We start from the raw sequence: 4975 nt of genomic DNA, 5'->3' as shown, positions 1-4975 counted from the left end.
GCAGTTCGCCGGCTATTTCCCATTTGGCAGGCGAGCCAGACCCAGCACTTTTGGTGCCAACCGATAATTGGACGAATCACAGTCATTCGCTTCGCGCGAACTATTCTCTCTGTCTCTCTTCAGCCCCTTCTTGCACCCCCCCCCTCTCTCTCTCTCTCTCTCTCGCTAGTCTAGTAGATATGATATTCTGTCTACTTTCTTTTCGAATCTCCACTATCACGTTTCGCCCGTCTTTTTTTGCATTTTTGCATTTTAAACCTGGCTACCTGATGTCTATCAATTTACGTTGTATTTTTCGTTATTAAATTTGCAGAATTTTTTTCAATCTCTAAATTTTCGGTGATTTTCTGTAAAACTTACATTACATTTAATATCCAATTTAAAAATATCAATAACATTGCGCATTATGACGGCTGAGTATGATTTGAGACTAATTTCTGATTGATAGCAAATTTCAAATAACTTTTGGTTAACTCCGGTATATATCTTATCCGCACTTATCAAAAACTTAATTTATTAAGTATTATTTACTATGTTTAAAGTAAACGAATATATCAATAAAAACTTTGTACTGTCTACTATTATGAAAAAAATATTGGAAATCCAAAATATTTATATTTCATATTAAAAAATGAACTTTTTATTAAACCATTGTATTTTTGCCGTATATCCCATAAGGGTGGATGTATAGCTACTTATAGGAGGAGGGGAGATATGTATGGCTCATGAAAAAATTACAAATAATGCATATACATAAGTCGTAAAATGACACAATAACTTATAAAATGCGTTTATAAAGTTTTATTAAGGAATAAAAATGATAAATATGTATATGAAGTAATAAATAATAATTACAATCTTCCCACATACATTATAAGTATTATGACATGAGGTACATATTTCATGTAATGTGTTTATTGCATTTAGTACACTGAATTCAATTTGCCCACTTTGTATACTTTAGGCATAAATCCCGCTAAAAATGTCGTATATCCCAAAGAGGTGGGATATACAAGGCAACAAACTAAATAAAGAATACAAATGCAAAATATTTTGTCATATAATATGCTTTACTATTCCTCTACACTCATGTATCACGAAATAACCATTAAATCTTTTGCACGTCCTATAGTAATTATTTTATATAAATTATAATTTATGATGACGCTACTCAATACAGTGACAAATCGATTCAACTCAATAATTTCATAATAATTTCATTAATATTAAGTAAGAAACTGTTGCGGGAAAATTATCCCCACTCCTTCTATTTTTTCCGATTTTTTCTGCGACTTTCTAAATCCCAGCGCAGTGTATTTGCCGGAGTTAGCCTATAGTGAAGCCTGGATAAATTTGGAGCCAATTTCTGATTTGGTCATCCGACTGGGATATTACGGGAATATTATACGATCCAATCACAACGTTAATTTGAAAAATGGCAAGTTATAAGAAATTAATTTTATATCAGGAGAATTATAACGATCGATGAGTTTTATATAGAATAAAATTCTATGAGATAATTTATTATTAATTTCAGTCTTAGAATATTTCGCAATTATAATTTCAAAAAAGATTATAAAATTTAATGAAGCTTCCATAATTCTCTATTATATTATATATATTATATATTATAATAACATTTATTCTCGGATTTATTTTACGGGTAAACTCTGGCTACAAGCATTTCTTGATAAATTAGTACCGTAATTAATATATATATATTGAGAGAAAAATATTTTGGTACTTCCAATTATCGCTTGAACATTAATTGAGATATGCAACGCTTTCAATCTTGATTGTCAACATATTATATATTACACATCTATCTACATATACACATCGCTTGCGGATGATACATAATAGTATGCAATATACAAATACACGTATGCTAATAGTACGTATCCAATATACGCGTACGCTATTGATTCGTAATACACTAGCAGAGTTAATTACATTCGGTTCCCTTCTACAACCTACCTTCGAATGCCCGGTCTCGTTCGGAAAGAAAATTCACTCTCAGAAGTGGCAAATTGGATTTTCAATGTTACAATTATGTACAAAATCTCGCAAAGAAATCTTTGATTTCTCTATCGCTCGAATAAACTTCAATAATTACAGTGATTTATTAAAATTGTTATAAAAATTTGAAACGCGCGTCATTATGAATCTTGACTAAATTAATGCTTTTTTTATTGATGAGTTATTCGGAAAAAATTAAGATGTTGTTTCTTCTAATCTTAATTTTTTTCAACTCCCAAGCGGGGCGAACTACTCGTCTCAAAAATTATATTTCAGAATAATTTTGCCAGAAGATTTTTGTGAATTTATGAATAAAAATTTTGTAAATAAAAATAAATGGCATTGTAGTACATTTACAAGTTGATATGCTTATTTGTGAAATTTATATTTTAATATAATTTTTTATTATGCTATTATATGCAGAACATGCTATCATATAGAACATTTTTTGGAGTTAGTCACTCGTCCACTTGGAAACTTATGTCAATAAGTTCAATGAAATCAACATGAGAATCGAAAGATTAAATAGTCCTGAGTTAGTCGCTGATTCAAATCAGAATAGATAATGAACACTGCGTGAATTGCGCGTTGAGAGGAAGTCGCAAAATCGAGAGTCAGAGAACATATCTCCACTAAAATCGCAAATTCACATTAAAGACAAGTACACAGAGCATTAACCTCACTTCGCGGCCGTGATAGGATACGAGAGGGTGGAAAATCATGAAAAGGATACGAGAAACGGGAGAAAGACGAATAAACGGAGGGATGTACGGCGTTACAAGAAGTATACACTATCTGCAGGATCCGTGCTATTTGCGTAAAGTAGCCTAACGCTATCCCCATTGCCTCTTTAACCGACCCCTTCAGCCTCGATTCCGTGGTAACCATCTACGTTTAGACGGCCTAGGGCGTAATACATTGTTTGCTCTTCGTTCGCTAAACTAAACCGCATTCGGAATTAATTGCACGTTAGGAAGCCCGTGAGATAATTAAAGCCGCCCCCAATTGCCTCCCCTTTACCCCAGATACGTCGTTAGGAAACGCCACTGTTGGACATCTTCGTGGTTACGTGTTTAAGTCTATATAGATAGACATATTTTAGCATATCATTAACTCTTGCTGTATATTTTAGTATAATATCATTAACTCTTACATTCGTATTCGCGATATTTGTTGCTAATTTATTTTCGTGCCGTGCTGGATAACTCTAAAATTTTTCTTATTGTGATATATAAGGCAAATATGCTAGACAATTTGGAAATCCAATTATTAGGCGAAATGACAAAAATTTTAATTATTCAGCTTTTAATAATGATATATACGAATTTAAATAAATTCGTTGTTTATAATAATTTAATAACACGAATTTATTTAGATATCGTTAAAAGTTTAATCTCTTCAAATCTGATTTTATTGGAACTGTGTTTAAGAAAATTTTTAATTAAATTCGTGTACGTTTTAATAAAGTAATTCATATTAAAAAATTATAATTAATATTATTACGTACATGTTGGAAGAATAGTCCACAAATTTTGAAAAAAAAATTAATTTTTTAACATTATTTATTAAAGTGCGCATGAACTCAATTAAAGAAATGTTTTGAATATGATTCCAATGAATCTACCATCAGATCTCAGAAAGATGATGTCAATAGAATTAAATAATTTCAACCGAGATTTCAACAGATAATGTTTCTAAATTTGATGTACATTACAATGTATGCAGTGTCGGAAAGGGTTAATATTTACAATTTTTGTCATTCTGTCCAATAATTGGGTCACGTCCACTAACTGATACATTTACCTTAAGCTTAAGAATTTGTTATCCTTAATTTCCTGCACACAATGAATATCACAGCCAATATTATTGTTCCGAGATTAAAACATATACGTATTATCCTCTTTTAATCTCAAGTTATATACACACACACACACACACACACACATACATATTATATATAAATAAATAACTGTGTGTGTGTGTGTGTGTGTGTGTGTGTGTATATATATATAACTTGAAAAATATATAGTATAAATAAAATGTATAAATCTTGTTCTTCATGCATGAAAAATGAACTAAATCGAAGCGTTGTTCAATAGGATATTATTCAAGGAATTAAACCGCATAATAGACACGTCGCTACGTTTTAATCCTTAATAAATCTTCAAGCTGATTCCGATTTATCGAGTAAAACTCGGTAAAATCCTGCGATATGCGTGGACATTTTTCCAAGATTCACACGGGATTCGTCGTCGAGCTACGACCAACGATTTGCAAAGACGCAAGAGGGAACTGTGATGTATGCTGCTCGAAATCGCGAGCACGCTGAGCGATAATCGGATCGATCATACCGGGGAATGACTCGCCTGCCGAAGGAAATTGGTCGTTAGTTATTCCACCTGGTCTCCTCCTCCGAGCAGGAAACAATTACGAATTCGCAGTCAACAGAGGTGATTCGCACTCAACGTGATTCGAGAGAGACCAACCAGCAGAACCGTTCTCACTCTCTCTTTTTTCTCTCCCTTCTCTCTCTCTCTCTCTCTCTCTCTCTCTCTTTCTCTCTCTTTCCATTCGCGAGGATAGAGAACGAGAAGGCAAACACAACGGCCAAGCCCCTCTCTATCGGTCGATAATCTATACGCTTTTTTTCTCCGCGGAGAAACGCCCATGTCGAAGACCGGCAAGAAGCCATTGTTTCTCCGCGTACGGCTAGTTTGATTGTGCTAATGAAAAATGGGAAAGTAGTATAAAACCGCCAACGAAGGGGAAGGAGGGATCCCATCCATGCCACCGAAAGACGGCAAGAAGGGTGAGATGAGAATTGAACAGCATCCAAAAACGCTCATAAACGAATAATACTCATAAGAGATATATAAGATAGTCGAAGAATTATATCCATTATCATACATCTAGTAGAGAGCTTTTTGCAGTTTTCCCTGATGTAAGATGGATATCA

Source organism: Trachymyrmex septentrionalis, unplaced genomic scaffold, assembly GCF_001594115.1.
Source record: "Trachymyrmex septentrionalis isolate Tsep2-gDNA-1 unplaced genomic scaffold, Tsep1.0 scaffold158, whole genome shotgun sequence".
Lineage (NCBI taxonomy): Eukaryota > Metazoa > Arthropoda > Insecta > Hymenoptera > Formicidae > Trachymyrmex > Trachymyrmex septentrionalis.
Note: the sequence above shows the minus strand (reverse complement) of the source record.